This window comes from Schistocerca piceifrons, chromosome 1 (assembly GCF_021461385.2).
Source record: "Schistocerca piceifrons isolate TAMUIC-IGC-003096 chromosome 1, iqSchPice1.1, whole genome shotgun sequence".
Taxonomy (NCBI): Eukaryota; Metazoa; Arthropoda; class Insecta; order Orthoptera; family Acrididae; genus Schistocerca; species Schistocerca piceifrons.
The window spans coordinates 1243531050-1243553343 of record NC_060138.1 but is presented as its reverse complement, the minus strand read 5'-3'; positions in this window follow the sequence as shown (position 1 = coordinate 1243553343).

Sequence of the window (22294 nt, the reverse complement as noted above, 5' to 3'; positions counted from 1 at the left end):
ATCAACGATCAGCTTGAACGGATGTCTTGTAACGCCCGCCCAGACCAAACGCAACGAACAATACCGAACAAAATGAGAAAAAAAAGGGTAGCGTCTTTGATTCATAATCAAAACGTCTTCGGTCCCGGGTTCGACCCCCTCCACTGCCTAAATTTTGATAAATAATCAGCATTAGCGGCCGAAGACTTCCGGCATAAGAAGTCAGCCTCATTCTGCCAACGGCCTTGTCAAAGAGGGCGGAGGAGCGGATAGAGGTTCAGGGCACTCTCTTGTCCTAGGGGCGGGAAATTGCCCCTGAAGGTGGAAGAATCAGCAATGACCAACGACATGAGGATGCAGAAGGCAATGGAAACCACCGCATTAAAGACACATAACATGTATCCACAGGGCATGTGGCCTGTAATTGAAGAAGTGTCATGATGATCTCTCCATTGGCAAAAGATTCCGGAATAGTCCCCCATTCGGATCTCCGGGAGGGGACTGCCAAGGGGGAGCTTACCATGAGAAAAAGATTGAATAATCAACGGAAGGATAACGTTCTATGAGTCGGGGCGTGCCATGCCAGAAGCTTGAACGTAGTAGGGAAACTAGAACTTCTGAAAAGGATAATGCAAACGCTCAATATAGATATAGTAGGTGTCAGTAAAGTGAAGAGGAAAGAAGACAAGGATTTCTGGACAGATGAGTATGTCGACAGCAGTAGAAAACGGTGTAACAGGTGTAGGATTCGTTATGAATAGAAAGGTAGGGCAGAAAGTGTGTTTCTGTGAACAGTTCAGTGACAGGGTCGTTCTGATCAGAATCGACAGCAGACCAACACCGACAACGATAGTTCAGGTATACATGCCGACGTCGCAAGCTGAAGATGAACAGATAGAGAAAGTGTATGAGGATATTGAAAGGGTAATGCAGTATGTAAAGGGGGACGAAAATCTAATAGTCATGGGCGACTGGAATGCAGTTGTAGGGGAAGGAACAGAAGAAAAGGTTACAGGAGAATATGGGCTTGGGACAAAAACTAATTGAGTTCTGTAACAAGTTTCAACTGGTAACATCGAATTCTATGTTCAAGAATCACAAGAAGAGGAAGTATACTTGGAAAAGCCCGGGCCACACGGGAAAATTTTTAAGTTAGGTTACATCATGGTCAGATAGAGATTCCGAAATCAGATATTGGATTGTAAGGCGTGCCCAGGAGCAGATAAAGACTCAGATTACAATACAGCAGTCATGAAGAGTAGGCTGAAGTTTAAGCCATTAGTCACGAAGAATCAATACACAAAGAAGTAGGATACGGAAGTACTAAAAATGATGATATGCGCTTGAAGTTCTCTAAGGCTATAGATACAGCAACAAGAAATAACTCAGTAGGCAGTACAGGTGAAGAGGTATGGACATTTTTAAAAATGGCCATCTAGAAGTTGGGAAGGAAAACATAGATACAAAGAAAGTAACTGCAAAGAAACCATGGGTAACATAAGAAATACTTTAGTTGATCGATGAAAGGAGGAAGTACAAAAATGTTCCAGGAAACCCAGGAATACAGAAATACAGTTCTCTGAGGAATGAAATAAACAGAAAGTGCAGGGAAGCTAAGACAAAATGGCTGCAGGAAAAATGTGAAGACATCGAAAAAGATATGATTGTCGGAAGGACTGACTCAGCATACAGGAAAGTCAAAACAACCTTTGGTGACACTAAAAGCAAGGGTGGTAACGTTAAGAGTGTAATGGAAATTCCACTGTTAAATGCAGATGAGAGAGCAGATAGGTGGAAAGAATACATTGAAAGCCTCTATGAGGGGGAAGACTTGTCTGATGTGATAGAAGAAGAAACACAAATCGATTCAGAAGAGATAGGAGATCCAGTATTAGAAAAAGCTTTGGAGGACTTAAGGTAAAAATAAGGCAGAAGGGATAGTGTTGTGTACATAGTTCCGCATAGTCAGCGTGTACACAACTTTCCCACTAGAGCGCACCCCACTAAGCACAACAGCGCAGGCGCAGCGCTTGTCCATCTTCACACGACGAGATGGCGCTGCCTAAGAGACGGACCAAATTCTGCTTCCGCCGATCCGCGTATTAATATGTAACGCAGAACCTTTTCTCCTCGCGGATCACACTTACGCAGTGATACCTGAACGCAAGAGGTATTATAACGAGTGTACTGACCTCCAATTAGTTAGTAAGCATCAGTCTGCATCAGTCTGCATTAGTCTGCATTAGTCTACAGTCAAGTTTCAGTCTGCACTTAGGGAGGTAGCGTTGCTCACGTCTGTAGGTTTAACCTTAAAATACCCTACACGTGCCTCCTGGGTTGTGCTAATTGAGCGACAGTGATTACAGGCAGCCAGACTATCCATAGGATCTCCTGGCAATGACATATCAACTAAATAGCAGAAACAGTTCTTTTCAGAGCTCATTAACAAGAAACATTGGACCAACTATCAGACTCCTTCAACTGAATATCGAAAGCATTAGCAGGGCAAAGTGTGACTACCTGTCAAAATTTTTGCTGGACGACAATATCGATGTCGTCGCCATTCGAGAAACTCGTGTTTCCAGCGAAGAAATATTCCGAAGCCGAGGTCGAATTCCTGGATATTCTGCACTTGGTGTAACTTACCACGAGGTGTATGGAATTGCTACGTATGTCCGTAACAACATAAACGAAGCTTCGCTGATTTCTGTAAGTGTGGAGGCAGATATACATACAGTTGTCATACAATTGCACGGCATTACTATTACAAATGTTTACAAACCACCCAAAACAACATGGCCCGATTTTGTCCTACACACAGCAGAACATCCTGCAATTTACATAGGAGACTTCAATAGTCACCATGAACTTTGGAAGTACTCTCAAAATTATGAAAATGGGAGCATGCTTGCAGAATGGATCGAAGAGAATAATCTTCATCTAGTGTTTGATGCCAAAGATCAAGGCACTTTCAGGTCAGCTGCTTGGGACAAGGATTCAAATCCTGACTTATGCTTTGTTAGCTGCAACGAAACTGGCTTTCCCATCAACACCACAAAGAAAGTGATAGATGCCTTTCCTCACAGCCAACACAGACCTGTAATAATACAAATTGGCTGCACTGTTCCCGTCATATGATCAACTCCGCATGCTCGATGGAATTTCCAGAAAGCCGACTGGATGAAGTTTTCAACGGAACTGGATAAGACCATTCGATGGATACCTCCATCACATAATAACTATCAACGCTTCATTGGTGCAGTAACAGCAACAGCTAAAAAGTGTATGCCAAGAGGATACCGAAAAGAATATGTTCCAGGATGGAATGAGGAAAGTGAAACACTGTACCAATACTTTCAGCAAAGTGGTGACCCAGAGATAGCTACGGAACTATTGTCCGGCTTGGACATGTCTCGGAGGCAGAAATGGACAGAAACAGTCAAAACTATGGACTTTACCCACTCGAGCAGGAAAGCATGGAGTCTTCTGAGAAAACTGGGAGGAAGTGCACCAGACCAAATTGCTTCCCACATCATTACCACCTCAAGAGTACCTCCTGACAAGAAACATACAAGACATATCAGACGACAGCTTCGTGACCTTAAACAGAAGGCATCTCCCTCATCTGAGTATACCCATCCCTTCACAGTTTCAGACATTGACTCTGGACTGAAGGACCTCAAACCTCTTAAGGCACCTGGATTCGATGGTATCCACCCAGAATTCCTGATCCATATGGGAGGAAAAGCTAAGAAATGGCTGGCAGAATTCTTCACTGACATCCTGCTGACTGGTCAACTTCCATGTGAGTTTAAAAAGGTGAAGATAATATCCGTTCTGAAACCTGGCAAACCCAGCAACAGGGTAGAAAACTACGTCGTAAAGCGAAGCGACGCGACCTGACATTGTGACGCAACGTCGTGCCACGACACGACGCGATGTTGACACAGGACTCCCGTAATTGGATACAATGTGCAAAATTTTGGAAAATATATAAAACTGATAGTACTTACACATTATCTGTCTGGGTGTGGCGGCTGTTGGTTCCTCGAAATGTTAAAAAAAATAGACCTAGAGTGACGTAATTAATTATTAACAAAATTCTTGCCTATGCCTTTGGTGTCCACCTACAAAGCGCCCCAGTTGGCGAAGTGATATATAATTCTGCTATGCAACTGCCTGAGAGCGTCATGACGTCGACACGACGTTGGGATCCATCTTGCGTGATTGGATGAAATATCTAATATTGAGGAAAATACGTAAAAATGAGAGTACTTGCATATTATCTGTTTGTGGGTGGCGTCTGCTCTTGGCAGATATCCAAAAAAAACCAAGTGAAGTAATTTTTTATAAACAAAGAGACACAACCTCTCCCTAAGATCCCGAACACCCCCAGTTATAAAATTGGAAAATTTTGTAAAATACATAGGATTGGGGAGAACATGGATAAATACTTAAAAGTGAGAATGCTTATAGATCTGCCTGGTAGTGGTTTCTGCTGGTACCGACTAATAAAACAGGAAAATGGGTGAAAAATACGTAAAACTGGACAAAATATGGGAAAGTACGTAGTTGCACACATGTCGAGCATGTCACGACGTATTGATATTAACACATCCTCTCCCTATGCTGTCCAGCTGCAGAGTTAGCTCCTGTTCCATGTCCCAATTATAATAGATGAAGGTGTGGAGGTAGTGCTCGATTCTCATTGGTCCAGAGCTTTGGGGAGGACGGCTCCCTCCATTTTTATGACACATGACCTGGAATATAAGTAGCACAATCGCCTGCGTGATTCCCCTGGGTGACCTTGATTAATTCCCTGTGGTTCCTCAGGGGAGAGGGAGTGGATGAAGCAAGGAGACCAAGTTGATAACCTGACACAAAATGTCCTTATCACTAACCTTGAGATGAGATCGTTATCTCTACGTGAGAAATCAACGACATGATTCACAATGCCGCCGGCATGCGGCACTGGATGTTTAACGCGATACTGCACTCTCATCGCTCTCTATTGTCAATTGTCGAAATTATTTTGCTCGCAAGCCATATACACTCCTGGAAATGGAAAAAAGAACACATTGACACCGGTGTGTCAGACCCACCATACTTGCTCCGGACACTGCGAGAGGGCTGTACAAGCAACGATCACACGCACGGCACAGCGGACACACCAGGAACCGCGGTGTTGGCCGTCGAATGGCGCTAGCTGCGCAGCATTTGTGCACCGCCGCCGTCAGTGTCAGCCAGTTTGCCGTGGCATACGGAGCTCCATCGCAGTCTTTAACACTGGTAGCATGCCGCGACAGCGTGGACGTGAACCGTATGTGCAGTTGACGGACTTTGAGCGAGGGCGTACAGTGGGCATGCGGGAGGCCGGGTGGACGTACCGCCGAATTGCTCAACACGTGGGGCGTGAGGTCTCCACAGTACATCGATGTTGTCGCCAGTGGTCGGCGGAAGGTGCACGTGCCCGTCGACCTGGGACCGGACCGCAGCGACGCACGGATGCACGCCAAGACCGTAGGATCCTACGCAGTGCCGTAGGGGACCGCACCGCCACTTCTCAGCAAATTAGGGACACTGTTGCTCCTGGGGTATCGGCGAGGACCATTCGCAACCGTCTCCATGAAGCTGGGCTACGGTCCCGCACACCGTTAGGCCGTCTTCCGCTCACGCCCCAATATCGTGCAGCCCGCCTCCAGTGGTGTCGCGACAGGCGTGAATGGAGGGACGAATGGAGACGTGTCGTCTTCAGCGATGAGAGTCGCTTCTGCCTTGGTGCCTATGATGGTCGTATGAGTGTTTGGCGCCGTGCAGGTGAGCGCCACAATCAGGACTGCATACGACCGAGGAACACAGGGCCAACACCTGGCATCATGGTGTGGGGAGCGATCTCCTACACTGGCCGTACACCACTGGTGATCGTCGAGGGGACACTGAATAGTGCACGGTACATCCAAACCGTCATCGAACCCATCGTTCTACCATTCCTAGACCGGCAAGGGAACTTGCTGTTCCAACAGGACAATGCACGTCCGCATGTATCCCGTGCCACCCAACGTGCTCTAGAAGGTGTAAGTCAACTACCCTGGCCAGCAAGATCTCCGGATCTGTCCCCCTTTGAGCATGTTTGGGACTGGATGAAGCGTCGTCTCACGAGGCCTGCACGTCCAGCACGAACGCTGGTCCAACTGAGGCGCCAGGTGGAAATGGCATGGCAAGCCGTTCCACAGGACTACATCCAGCATCTCTACGATCGTCTCCATGGGAGAATAGCAGCCTGCATTGCTGCGAAAGGTGGATATACACTGTACTAGTGCCGACATTGTGCATGCTCTGTTGCCTGTGTCTATGTGCCTGTGGTTCTGTCAGTGTGATCATGTGATGTATCTGACCCCAGGAATGTGTCAATAAAGTCTCCCCTTCCTGGGACAATGAATTCACGGTGTTCTTATTTCAATTTCCAGGAGTGTATATCAGCGAAATCGATAAAACTCATTCCTGACAGAGAACACACTTATATTAACATAACATCAAGTATTACAGAAATTATTTCTAGTGATTGCGTAAGAAAGTCCCACAAAGTTTTCGAAAAATCGAAGGTAAATAAATTAAAAAAAAAAAGATACAACAGGACTCGAACCTTATAACAGTCTAACCTTAGTTCCATAGGGGGATACTTCTGCTCTCTACACTACATTGTAGCTTCGTTACGAGCGACTTTATATTTTATCTTATAGTTTTCTAAAGGCATTAATCGTCGAAACATTTATTAATTCACGTTTAATTGTAACAAATCATTATAAGAGCGACACATTTTCATCAATCTGAAATGTGCGTTTCCTTAAAACGGGTAACTATCTACATCTACATCTACATCCATACTCCGCATGCGGAGGGTACCTTGAGTACCTCTATCGGTTCTCCTATTCCAGTCTCGTATTGTTCCTGAAAAGAAAGATTGCCGGTATGCCTCTGTGTGGGCTCTGATCTCTCTCATTTTATCCTCATGGTCTCTTCGCTATATACTCTCATACGTAGGAGGGAGCAATATATTGCTTCACTTCTCGGTGAAGGTATGTTCTCGAAACTTCAACAAAAGCCCGTACCGAGCTACTGAGCGTCTCTGTTGCAGAGTCTTCCAATGGAGTTTATCTATCATCTCCGTAACGCTTTAGCGATTACTAAATTATCCCGTAGCGAAGCGCGCAGCTCTTCGTTGGATCTTCTCTATCTCTTCTATCAACCATATCTGGTACGGATCCTACACCAGTGAGCGGTATTCCAGCAGTGGGCGAACAAGTGTACTGTAACCTACATCCTTTGTTTTCGGATTGCATTTCCTTAGGGTTCTTCCGTTGAATCTGAGTCTGGCATCTGCTTTACCGACGATTCCTTTTATATGGTCATTCCATTTTTAATCACTTCTAATGCCTGTTCCCAGATAATTTACGCAATTAACTGCTTCCAGTTGCAGACCTGCTATATTGTAGCTAAATGATAAAGGATTTTTCTTTCTATGTATTCGCAGCACATTACACTTGTCTACGTTATTGTTGTTGTTGTCTTCAGTAATGAGACTGGTTTGTTGCAGCTCTCCACGCTACCCTATCCTATGCAAACTTCTTCATCTCCCAGTACTTATTGCAACCTACATCCTTCTGAATCTGCTTAGTGTATTCATCTCTTGGTCTCCCTCTACGATTTTTACCCTCCACGCTGCCCTCCAATGCTAAATTAGTAATACCTTCATGCCTCAGAACATGTCCTACCAACCGGTCCCTTCTTCTTGTCAAGTTGTGCCACAAACTCCTCCCCAATTGTATTCAATAAACCCTCATTAGTTATGTGATCTACCCATCAAATCTTCAGCATTCTTCGGCAGCAATTGTCTACATTGAGATTCAATTTCCATTACCTGCACCATGTGTCAATTCGTTTCAGATCCTCCTGCATTTCAGTACAATTTTTCATTGTTACAACCTCTCGATATACTACAGCATCATCCACAAAAAGCCTCAGTGAACTTCCGATGTTATCCACAAGGTCATTTATATGTATTGTGAATAGCAACGGTCCCACGGCACTCCCCTGCGGCCTGCGGCACACCTGAAATCACTCTTGCTTCAATCCAATCTCACAATTGGTCTGATAGTCCATATGCTGTTACTATGTTCATTAAACGATTGTGGGGAACTGTAACAAACGCCTTGCGGAATGCCGAGAAACACGGCATCTACCTGGGAACTCGTGTCTGTGGCCCTCTGAATCTCATGGACGAATAGTAACACTCGAGCTATAATGTCGTAATAACTAAATACAGAAATTCTTTAACAACCAATATCGAACTTTTTGGAGACATTCAGTGTGCTGGTGCTTAGAAACAGCTTGTATTCATGGGGCTGTTGTTGTTGTGGTCTTCAGTCCTGAGACTGGTTTGATGCAGCTCTCCATGCTACTCTATCCTGTGCAAGCTTCTTCATCTCCCAGTACGTACTGCAGCCTACATCCTTCTGAATCTGCTTAGTGTATTCATCTCTTGGTCTCCCTCCACGACTTTTACCCTCCATGCTGCCCTCCAGTACTAAATTGGTGATCCGTTGATGCCTCAGAATATGTCCTACCAACCGATCCCTTCTTCTAGTCAAGTTGTGCCACATACTCCTCTTCTCCCCAATTCTATTCAATACGTACTCATTAGTTATGTGATCTACTCATCTAATCTTCAGCATTCTTCTGTAGCACCACATTTCGAAAGCCGCTATTATCTTCTTGTACAAACTATTTATCGTCCATGTTTCACTTCCATACATGGCTACACTCCATACAAATACTTTCAGAAACGACTTCCTGACACTTAAATGTATACTCGATGTTAACAAATTTCTCTTCTTCAGAATCGCTTTCCTTGCCATTGCCAGTTTACATTTTATATCCTCTCTACTTCGACCATCATCAGTTATTTTGCTCCCCAAATAGCAAAACTCCTTTACTACTTTAAGTGTCTCATTTCCTAATCTAATTCCTTCAACATCATCCGAATTAATTCGACTACATTCCATTATCCTCGTTTTGCTTTTGTTGATGTTCATCTTATATCCTCCTTTCAAGACACTGTCCATTCCGTTCAACTGCTCTTACAAGTCCTTTGCTGTCTCTGACAGAATTACAATGTCATCGGCGAACCTTAAAGTTTTAATTTCTTCTCCATGGATTTTAATACCTTCTCCGAATTTTTCTTTTGTTTTCTTTACTGCTTGCTCAATAACATCAGGGACAGGCTACAACCCTGTCTCACTCTCTTCCCAACCACTGCTTCCCTGTCACCTGGTTTCTGTACCAATTGTGAATAGCCTTTCGCTCCCTGTATTTCACCCCTGCCTCCTTTAGAATTTGAAACAGGGTATTCCAGTCAACATTGTCAAAAGCTTTCTCAAAGTCTACAGGTGCTAGAAACGTAGATTCGCCTTTTCTTAATCTAGCTTCTAAGATAAGTCGTAGGGTCAGTAATGCGCCACCTGTTCCAATACTTCCACGGAATGCAAACTGATTTTCCTCGAGGTCGGCTTCTACCAGCTGTTCCATTCGTCTGTAAAGAATTAACGCTAGTATTTTGCAGCCGTGACTTATTAAACTGATAGTTCGGTAATTTTCACATATGTCAACACCTGGTTTCTTTGGGATTGGAATTATTATATTCTTCTTGAAGTCTGAGGGTATTTCACCTGTGTCATACATTTTGCTCACCAGATGGTAGAGTTTTGTCAGGACTGGCTCTCCCAAGGCTGTCAGTAGTTCTAATAGAATGTTGTCTACTCCCTGGGCTTTGTTTCGACTTAGGTCTTTCAGTGTTCTGTCAAACTCTTCACGCATTATCCTATCTCCCATTTCATCTTGATCTACATCCTCTTCCATTTCCATAATATTGTCCTCAAGTACATCACCCTTGTATAGACCCTCTATATACTCCTTCCATCTTTCTGCTTTCCCTTCATGGGGTATAAAGTATAATATAAAACCCACCGAATGCGGGATTCTGCTGAACACGACAAATACCGGTGGGTGTCCTGCTTTCTGCGTCTGACGTCGGAGCGTTGTTGCTTCGTATTGCTTCTAATTTACGTGGCACGTTGGCAGGAATATCGGAGAACTTATTTTGTGTTTAACGTGACGAAATGGCACCTCAACGTTGAAAAGCAGGAAATGAAGTCATGAAACTGGTACAGCCGCACGTCAACGTTAGCTAGCTCGTGCCGTGCGCCGGCGACCTTAAGCCGTCGGCACACGGACCGTGCTGTCGAACGTTAACGTTGAGCGTGCCAAGTTCAACGTGCTGCTGAACGCTCAGGAACGACGCGACTTGTGCATATGCTACGTGGGCCCCAACGTGGTATACGCGATCGCAACGCACTCCAGCGGCAGTTGAGGGATGTTTCTACTTCGTAAATCACACTGTCTACTCAACGGGCCCACGTAAGATTCCCACGTTAGCTCTATTAAAAAGCACATTCTTCCATCGTCCACGATATTGGAAAGTACGATGTCCAATCAATAAGGACACAGGCTTATAAAAGTTCCATTACAAACAGTGAGGTACAAATTCGGAATACTTCTCCGCATAAGAATAATAAATAATGTTTATTATTTCTATCATTCCCACATTTTAGTACAACCCCAAGGTCAGTCTTACTTGATCACTGTTCCTACCCAGTAGCAGAATCTTTGCAACATGTGAATTACGAAGCGTAAAAGAAAAAGGAGCAAAATGTCTTTATACAAGTAGCGCAAGCTGTCTGGTACATTAAGCCAATCGAAAAAAGTCACCCCTCAAAAAAAAGGTGAACTTATTTTTAGATAACATCAAATATTATAGCATACACGTATATTAAACTAATAAGAAAGTATCAGATGCTAATGAAAACGCGAAAGTTAGGAAAAAAAATTGGAGTTATCAAGACGCGAACCACCACCCCGACTAGACAATGATTCTATTTATTACCCTTTTTTTTAATTCCACAAAAACAGTAAGAAAAGTGGCTACAATGAAATTACATAAATAAGGTGACAGATTAGTCAACAACAGATCTCTTGATACTAATGATAGTATGTTACACCTTGCTGGAAACCTTGATCTTAGATATGTTACTAATTGACATTTAATTATAACAAATTGCACCAAGGGCAATGCGTTTTGGGTCGATCCTCGGTGTGTCGGTGCCTTCAAATAGGCTAATCTCATAATACGCAGGTTACAATAATTCTTTTGCCACGAATATGATGTTTCTCATTATCTTGTTGGAACGAATCACATAACTAACTACGGGTTTTCCAGTGATTCTCAATTTGCTGGTGCTCAGAAACGGTATATATACATATTGGCTTGAAATGAATGCCAATATGGCGCCTCACAACGCTGTACCGAAGAGAGACGGCGTGCGTGTGACGTAAGCGGCGTTGTGCCATCTCATTGGTCAACGCTTAGACGCGCGCTCAGTATATCTGACATGTCAGATATTGCTCTGCACGTTCGGAAATACTCTCAAACGTGCTATTCCACGCTGTGACGTCAGAAACCCGGCACGCTCAAAGCTCAACGTTCGGGTGCACGGTCTGTGTGCCGATGGCTTTAGCGTGCGTTGGCGTCTACGACCACGGAGGCGTGGTGGAACGTGAGCGCTGGACGCGGCGCGCGAGACGGGAGACGATGCGAGGGTGCGAGGTGAGGCAGACGACGGCGGCGGCGTCCAGCTGTGACGCCGTCACCGGTATTAATAGCGGCGCGGAGCGGCGCCCGCATTCCGCGGCCGGGAATCACGCGCTCTGCTCGCCTGCGCGGCTAATATTAGGTGGCGGAGCGGCCAGGCTGTCTGCCACGCACAACGGCGCACAGTGTTTCCGTGCCTCCCTGCAGGTGAGTGTACCCGTGGACGACCACACACCCTACAGGTCACAGAGGTTAGGTGGGTTAAAGTGTGGAGCGACAAGAGCAGGTGTTGAGAGGGTGAGTCGAAAAACGCGCCAGCGGTCTGCCAGACGGAAGGTGATTACACTGAGGTGACAAAAGTCACTGGACAGCGATATTGACTTAGACGGATGGCGGTAGAACGGCCTACACTAAGTATAAAAGGACAGTGCATTAAGAGACCTGTCATTTGTACTCAGGTGATTCATGTCAAAAAGTTTCCGATATGATTATGGCCGCACTCCGAACGCGGAATGGTAGGTGGATGAGACATTCAATTTCGGAAATCGTTAGGGAATTCAATATTCCGAGATACACAGTGTCAAGGGTGTGTTGAGAATACCAGATTTCAGTCATTATGTCTCACCAAGGACAGGCCAGTGGTCGATGGCCTTCATTTGACCACCGAGAGCAGCAATGGTTCAGATGGCTCTGAGCACTATGCGACTTAACTTCTGAGGTCATCAGTCGCCTAGAACTTAGAACTAACGAAACCTATCCAACCTAAGGACATCACACACATCCATGCCCGAGGCAGGATTCGAACCTGCGACCGGAGCGGTCGCTCGGCTCCAGACTGTAGCGCCTAGAACCGCACGGCCACTCCCGCCGGCAGCAGCAATGTATACGTAGAGTTGTCAGTGCTAACAAGCAAGTAACACTGAGTGAAATAACCGCAGAAATCATTGTGTGACTTACGTCAGTGCTAACAGGCTAGTAACACTGCATGAAACAACCGCAGGAATCGATATGGGGCATACGATGAACGCATCCGTTGCGACAGTAAGGTGGAACTTGGCTTTAATGGGCAATAGCAGCAGATGACCGGCGCGAGTGCCTGTGCTAACAGCACAAAACGGCATTCAGCGCCTCTCCTGTTCTTCTGACCATATCGGTTGGACCCTAGAAGTCTGGAAAACCCTCGCCTGATCAGATGAGTCCCGATATCAGTTAGCAAGAGCTGATGATACGATTCGAGTGTGGCGGAGACCCCATGAAATCATGGACCCAAGTTGTCAATAAGCCACTGTACAAGCTGGTTGTAACTCCACAGTGGCGTGACCTGATTTTACGTGTAATCGTCAGGCAGAGATTCCAGTCAGATTTGGTTCGAAAGGCGTACCCAGGGGCAGATATAGACGCAGGTCACAATTTATAAATTATAAATTCTTAATGCTAATGCTCTAGTTTTTAATTTAACGGAAAGTTGTTTTGACTTTTCTATACACTGACCCAGTCCTATCAACAATTGTTTCTTTTTCGGATTCTTCATATTTTGCAAGGAGCCATTTCGCCTTAGCTTCCCTTCACTTTTCATTTATTTCATTCCTAAGTGGGTTATATTCCTGTACTCTTGGATTTCCCTGAACATTTTTTGTAATTCCTCCTTTCGTCAATCGGTTTGATGTATTTCTATTGTCACACACAGCTTCTCCCTTGTACCTTTGTTTTTCTTTCCAAATTCTGGGATTGCCGTTTAGGCTACAGTTTAGAAGAATAGCCAGGAAGAAACAGTGTGCAAAGAAATGGAATGTGGAAGTGTTAAGAAATGAAGACACAGACTTGAAGTTCTCTCAGGTTATAGACAATGCGGTAATGAATAGCTTAGTGGGCAGTGCTGCTGAAGAGGAATGGACATCTCTAAAAAGGAGGAATTACAAAAATGTTCAGGGAAATACAAGAATACAGAAATATAACTCACTTAGGAATGAAATAAATGAAAAGTGATGGGAAGCTAAGGCGAAATGGCTCCTTCAAAATGTAAAGAATCAGAAAAAGAAACGTTTGTTGATAGGACTGGGTCAGTGTATAGAAAAGTCAAAACAAATTTCCGTTAAATTAAAAACTAGAGCATTAGCATTAAGAATTCAACGGGTATCCCACTACTAAATGCGGAGAACAGAGCAGAGAGGGGGAGAGAGTATATTGAAGTCTTGCAGGAGGCGGAGAACTTGTCTGAAGACGTGATTCCAAAAAAAAAAAAAAAAAAAAAAAAAAAGTTGAAGGGGAAGAGATGGGGAGTCCAGTATTAGAAAGGGAATTTAAATGAGTTTCGAACGACTTAAGATCAAATAACGCGAAGTCGTAGATAAAATTCCACTGGAATTTTTAAAGTCATTGGGGGATGTGCAAAAAGATTACTCTTCAGTTTGGTGTGTAGAATGTATGAGATTGGCATTGTAATTTGGAAGAGAAACATCATCCACAACGCTCATAGGTTTTGTCGAACTGGAAGAAGCGTTCGATAATGTCAGATGGTGCAATGTGCAAGACGGGTAATATACAATACGTGCAAGAGCCAAGAGGGAAAAAATAAGACCGGAAAAGGAAGAAAGAAGTGCTCGGGTTAAAAATGGTGGAAGACAGTGACGTACTACTTAGCCCCTACTGTTCAAACAGCGCATCGAAGAAGCAATGACGGAAACAAAACAAAGTTTCAAGATTGGGATGAAATGTCAAGGTGAAAGGATATCAATAAGATTCGCTGATTGCATTGCTAAGCCGTGTTAGTGAAGAAGAATTACAGGATCAGTTGATTGGGACGAACAGTTTAATAAGTACAGAATATGAATTGTGAGTACTTCAAATAAAGTTGAAAGTAATGCGAAATAGTAGAAATGTGAACAGCGAGAAACTTAACATCAGAAATGTGTATCACGAAGTAGATGAACTTAAGGACTCCGGTTACCTTGGAAGAAAAATAACCCATGACGGACAGAGCAAGGATGACATGAAAAGCACAATAGTACGACAAAAAGGACATTCATGACTGGTAGTGTCAGACAGAGGCCTTCATTTGTGGAAGAAATTTCTGAGAATGAACTTTTGGAGCACAGCATTGTGTGGTAGAGAAACATGGACTGTGGAAAACCCCGAACAAAGAGAATCGAAGCATTTGAGATGTGGTGCTACAGAACAATGTGAAACTCAGGTCGACTGATAAGGTCAGGAAGGATGATGTTCTCCGCAGGATCGGCGAGGAAAGGAATACATAAAAAACACTGACAAAAAGAACAGACAGGATGAAAGGACATCTGTTGAGACGCCAAGGAATAACTTCCATTGTACTAACGGAAGGTGTGGAGGGTGAAAGCTGTAGGGGAAGAGAGAGGCCGGCCGCTGTGGCAGAGGCACTTCAGTTCGGAACCACACGACTGCTACGGTCGCAGGTTCGAATCCTGCCTCGGGCATGGATGTGTTTGATGTCCTTAGGTTAGTTAGGTTTAAGTAGTTCTAAGTCTAGGGGACTGATGACCTCAGATGTTAAGTCTCATAGTGCTCAGAGCCAGTTGAACCATTTTTGGAAGACAGAGATTGGAATCAAAAGTCGATTGTACAGCTTGATAAGAGTGGATATGTCAATCAGTTGACATCCATCGCATAGTCGAAATTCTCTCTGCTCTCCTGATCGACCCATTATTTCTCAGCTTCTATACTGACAACACGATACTCCTCGCCTTCTTTGATAATGGCAGGTCTGCCACTAGTGACATCCGGTGGTCAACTCAACGTCGTATAGGAGTGTCCGCATATTTTTGATCAGACTGTGTTTGAATTTTCCATTACATTACAATAAAACTAAGTCCTCACAAACTTATTGGGAATCCAGATGTATGTGACTGTGTGACATCTACTACACAGGCATGCCATTGTGTAGGATATGTGAATATGTCCTATTTATATCGGATGGACAGAACACGAACTTTGGTATCCCTACTTATATTAAGTGTCCGAGTCAGCAACGAGGAGACACTAAAAGAATTAAAATTTTGTTCTAAAGGTCAAGGCAATTACCAACTGAAATATTGATCCAGACACAAGAGTTGATACCTTAAGGTATAGCCTTCCAGCTGTTATCAGTTTCTTAGTAAAAAATGCCCCCTAGTAACCTGAATGGGTACGGCCTTTCACTAGTTCCCGTAAACTTATCCTACCATCGTCACTTTGTCTGCAACCACTGAAAGTTATTTGGACGAGTTTCGTTATCGTGGGGTGCTTCTCACTCCTCTGTGGTTATCTGTTGACGTCTCTTGAGGAAGCTGTGTATACAGACCACCAAATAAGCCAGTTACTCTACTCTTGTGCACTGTGCTTACGTGATGCTATGCTGAGTCCGATCCTACATGCGATTTTCAAGCTAAGGTACTAGCTAGTGGATACGTGACAAACCGACTGGAACATAACTTGATAAAATGGTGATGTTTCTTCGAAGTTTTCCTAAATATATGCAGAAACCAAAACTACACTACGGCTGAGGCAGTCGAGTCACGGTTCGTTCATCTTCTGAGTGAGCACGGTCTTTCGCATCAGGATCCATCCCGAAAAAAAAAAAAAAAATCAGACAGTGAAGATTAAATGACAGCGAATTGTTTGGACATAGATAATAAAGTCTTTAGGAATAAAGGACACGAGAAAAGTAGCAGTTAAGATACAACATATAGCCATTTCCTAAAGATCAGGCTCAGGCATCATCTATTGCAGCAGATCGTTGGGTAGTGAACAAAACAAGTTTGCGAGCAAGTGATTGTCATGAGATCATCTCTTCGAGCTAGTAAGAAGACAGTGCAATTGGAGCGAAGTTTGAATGTCACAATAAAGGAAGGAGATTATTTTCTAGTACTATGTCCCATCAATAAAATTAGAGTTATGTGTATAAAGGGATTAGCTAATGAAAGGCAAAGGGTTTCAGATCATAACCGCGACAATTTATTCTACAAATTATGGTACAAAAAAGAAGAAAAAAGCACGTAAAAGACATCATCGAACTATATTTAACATTAATCCCTTAACATCTGTCAGATTAGGGTATAGGGCATTCATTAACTGTACCGGGAGTGAAGCCAGTCATGTGCTCATTACGGGACAATAACACATCGAATAGGACAAGGCTCATTTTATTCATGCACAGGGAATGAGCAATATCTACTTCTACCAACAAATTGCAAGGGAAAATTTAAATAACAAACATAGAGAGCAAGGAACCAGCACCAATACTAAGAACCAAGGCTGCATTGTATAACGTGTTTAGTAGTATTAAATACACTACTGACCATTAAAATTGCTACACCACGAAGATGACGTGCTACAGACGCGAAATTTAACCGACAGGAAGAAGATGCTGTGATATGCGAATCATTAGCATTCACACAAGGTTGGCGCCGGTGGCGACACCTACAACGTGCTGACATGAGGAATGTTTCCAACCGATTTCTCAAAAGAAAACAGCAGTTGACCTGCGTTGCCTGGTGAAACGTTGCTGCGATGCCTCGTGTAAGGAGAGAAATGCGTACCATTACGTTTCCGACTTTGATAAAGGTTGGATTGTAGCCAATCGCGATTGCGATTTATCGTATCGCGACATTGCTGCTCGCGTTGGTCGAGATCCAATGACTGTTAGCAGAATATGGAATCACATGTCAGTTCTAGTATAATATATTCATCCAATGAATACCCGTTTATAATTTGCATTTCTTGGTGTAGCAATTTTAATGACCATTAGTGTAATAGCTACGAGATCCAGACCACATGGGCCGCCCAGGGTGGCCGAGCGGTTCTAGGCTCTACAGCCTGGAACCGCGAGACCGCTATGGTCGCAGGTTCAAATCCTGCTTCGGGCATGGAGGTGTGTGCTGTCCTTAGGTTAGTTAGGTTTAAGTAGTTCTAAGTTCTAGGCGACTGATGACCTCAGAAGTTGAATCCCATAGTGCTCACAGCCAGACCACATGGGATGAATGTGGGCTGGATCATCTTCATTAGATATTACTAAAACCCAATAAATCAATTATTCTTTAACCAAAGGTTTGTATATGATGTGCGAAATCACACCTAATATGCAAATGACAATTATTTTTGAAGGTATTTGTGCACAACACCTAACCGTGCTGTGGTTAATACTTCTGTGTAACACATGGAGACTTGTTCAGCAAAGGATGAGGCATTGTACATAAAGACTTCAGAGAAAGAAGAATAATACTTCAACACACGATTCAATATATTGGATGTGAAAGATTGCAAAACAAAATTAGTGAATAAGAGGTTTGCGGGAACTACACACAGCTAATAAAATTCACAATTGGTGTTCGTCCTAAAGGAACAAATCACATCGTATCAGATGACACTCAAAACGTGAAATTCAGAGAAATGAACTACAAGGAGATATTGCGGATTACATCCCCAACAAAATGTAGCTGAAATAGATTAGACGCACTTAGATACTACATTAACTCACTCTGATAGCTTCATACGCTAACTAGATTGTCCACTGAGGCGTGTCTGCATACATACAACTCGCTGCCGGAACAAGAATAATGTGAAATGGAACGTGTCGGAATCATCTCCCGCTCAAACAGGTGGCAGGGAGAGGTCCCGTTAAGCAGCGTGTCACCAGCAGGAGTTCCGTTCCGTACGGAATTAGCCATTACCTTCAACAGAGACTACTACTCCCGAGTCTACGTTATCTCTTTCTACAAAATTAAGTTGGCAAGACAGGGACTCTGGTTTGCCCATGATTACGTTTGAACTTCACTAATTCTCTTTTTCAGTCATGGAAAAGAAAGATGGTAGTGACAGGTCTTAAACTAAATAAAAAAGACATAAATATTAATCACTCTCCCGGAGACTTGTCATACAATTTGGTTAAATGATACACTGTGTGAGCTCGGTATTATAAGCATACTGGCACGTAATTTGATGTCTGACGTGTATGAAACGACTCTAATGAGTATAGTTGATTCGATTAAATTTCAGTAACAATTAATGAACAAAAGAGCAATAGCAATACTACCAGACCAATGAACAAATCTCCTGTATAAATTCCGGTTCTGATTTTGTTCATCATAGTCGATGGCTTTCGAAAGCCTGCAACCATGTCGTTCATGATTTAAATGGTGAAAACTGCTACATTTACTTATTTCTACACGATTAACGCAACGCTTTTTTAGAATTTATTCTCATTTTCAAGTGCATTTGTTTACATAAATGTTTTGTATAATATTCGCATGTGTGATTTTCTGCCTCTCTTGCAATGTAGTTGTGTTTTGTAGGGTAATTCCAAATCCGATTATAAATAAGTTAATGTTAAATAGGTGAAATCATTTTGCTAATCCTGATACTAGAACTATTGCTCCATACTACAATCGGAAAACCGTACAAATTAATCTCGTAATGCTTTTTTGTGCTAACGTTAGAGATAATATTTTTGGTTTTCTACTTACAAGTATTGTGCCTCCTCCATTACACAGAATATCATACACATGCGAATCATCACTTACACTGTTTCTTTTTGTAATCAAAAGATCCTAAAGAGATGGAACGACACCGTGGTTTCACAAACAGTTTGTATACAATCAGAGGTGTTACATTTTATGAGGATTACGCGACATACATGAAGTTGTCAATTATAAATTTTATTTTACCGTTATCGAATTCTGAATTATCAATTATGTTTCTATTTCTTTGTAAATGTTGAGTGAATGTATATATTTGTGGAAACTACTAATATTTTCATATGCAGGAGAAACGTTTGAAAGAATTAGCTGATTCGCTTTCTCGTTTGTCACTGAGATTTTTTTTTGTCCTTACTTAAAAATTTCCTGCCCCTCCATTAAATCCACTGTATGTGATTTTCTGGAGGTGGTGGAGCAACTTATGACCTTTTCCTATGATTTTAAATCTGTGTTCAGTGTTTTTTGTGTGTGTTAGTATCGCTGACTTTGTAAATTTGTATATATATATAAATTACCTGATGGGTGACATTGAAAGTTCACTGAGGCTTTTTGCAGATGATGCTGCGGTGTATCGAGAGGTTGTAACAGTGGAAAATTGTACTGAAATGCAGGAGGATCTGCAGCGAATAGACGCATGGTGCAGGGAATGGCAGTTGAATCTCAATGTAGACAAGTGTAATGTGCTGCGAATACATAGAAAGATAGATCCCTTATCATTTAGCTACAAAATAGCAGGTCAGCAACTGGAAGCAGTTAATTCCATAAATTATCTGGGAGTACGCATTAGGAGTGATTTAAAATGGAATGATCATATAAAGTTGATCGTCGGTAAAGCAGATGCCAGACTGAGATTCATTGGAAGAATCCTAAGGAAATGCAATCCGAAAACAATGGAAGTAGGTTACAGTACGCTTGTTCGCCCACTGCTTGAATACTGCTCAGCAGTGTGGGATCCGTGCCAGATAGGGTTGATAGAGGGGATACAGAAGATCCAACGGAGATCAGCGCGCTTCGTTACAGGATCATTTAGTAATCGCGAAAGCGTTACGGAGATGATAGATAAACTCCAGTGGAAGACTCTGCAGGAGAGACGCTCAGTAGCTCGGTACGGGCTTTTGTTAAAGTTTCGAGAACATACCTTCACCGAATAGTCAAGCAGCATATTGCTCCCTCGTACGTATATCTCGCGAAGAGACCATGAGGATAAAATGAGAGAGATTAGAGCCCACACATAAGCATACCGACAATCCTTCTTTCCACGAACAATACGAGACTGGAATAGAAGGCAGAACCGATGGAGGTACTCAGGGTGCCCTCCGCCACACACCGTCAGGTGGCTTGCGGAGTATGGGTGTAGATGTAGATGTAGATTTGTGTAACAGGTGATGTTTCCAGTGTGTTATTGTAGCCAGACGTGTATCGCAACATACTTACTTTAGTAGCTCACTCTCAGATCAGTGGTGAAGCAAGATTTTTGGTCATCCGTTTCTTGGTACGCGACTGGCTGCCTACAGGAGCGAAACAGTGATGGGGTCAAGGAGAGGCAGCTAGTCGGAGGAGACAAGGGAGGCCGAGCCTCCTCACTTTTCTGTGGTAAAAGTGGTAGTAGTAGGAGTAGGAGCAGTAATCATTTTTACACTGAACCTTTTTATACTTTTGTCAGCGAGTACCAAAGACATTAGCTTGCGTTTTTTCTTCTAAACGGACAGAACAACATATCAAGTGAAACTGCGACATCTTAACCCTAATCTGTAAGGTAGCTATAATTTCGCACCTTACAAGCACTCATCTACATACTTTGCCGTGATCTACAACGACAATTAGGTATCATTTGATAGGTTTTACATCGAATATATGAATATTTAAAGAAGGCTGACATTATCACATACGCCTTGTAAATAATTGTTAACACTTTTGCATGAAAGATGACGGAGTGTCTTCATTATCAAAACGGCGTAATGAATGATTGCCTTTCTAGTATAAGTTGGAACGCCAGTGGAGAAGAAACGGTATGCGGAACTCAAGCCCTGGGTGGGAAAAAGCCTGCAAACGTGTGCTGGTCCTGCTTGACACAATAAGTGCCAAGACGGACAGTCTGGACACCTGGGCGCGGAAACACGATACAGTGGCGGCTGGCCGGTATTGTAGCTAGGCCGGAAGGATTATACTTCGGAAACTCTGAAAATCTTGGATTTATCTGAGAGGAATGAGGAAACGTCACTTTGGAAATCAGGCAGGCTGGGTGATTATCGCGGGCTTTTACACAGAAGCGTACCATTGTATGAGTATAGCTATTTCCTAGCAAACTTTCCTCGCTGGAAGACAAAACACTAAAATATGGCTGGTCGGCGTTCGGAAGAATCTGTAGAGAGGGAGAATATTCCGTGGTTTCGTGAAGATGATTTGTTTTCTGAGTTACGAGGGTGGGGAGCCGAGCCTTGCTGGGAAGCCAGCGGTAGAGAGGAAGAGGTGATCTGTATTTGAGCGTCCTTGTGTGACGGTCGCTCAGTATCTGCTTTATTTGTACAGCCGTACTTACTGTCTTTGATCTCAGGAGAGTTTATAGATAGAACGGTTAGGCACTGTACTGTTGCGAACGATTGTGGGCTTTGCCTCCGGGTTGGAAGTCGTCCTTGAGTATGCAGCGTTCAGTGATTGAGAGCACGTCTTCTGTCTATACTTACGTTGAGACGTTATTTGAACTCCGTCCTTGTGGCTGGGAGTTCGCCTTTCTCGTCTGTAGAACACAGAGAGGAGAAGACGGTATTTAGTCAGAGGACCACCTTGTGCCATCCTAGTGTTTGAAAGAGTTTTATTTTGTGGCTGGAGTTCTTCCATAGTCGCAGACGTGTATCGAAACCATCACTCTGACGAACTGGACGCAGTACATACGGTGATATTGCTAATTGCTTCGGTTTATTAGGGCTGTGAAGCTAAACAGCTGTGATCACGTTAGTTTATTTCGACTGAGGTCCCACACCACCGTAGATCATCTTTGGAAGTCGTGTCTTCTAGCGTTTGCTACACAGATGATGTCAGTCATTTCGCGTTATTTATGTTAGATCGCCTGGCCGTAAAAAGGGGCAGAGTTGGGCAATTGATCAGAAACCTCGGTTAGGAAATATAG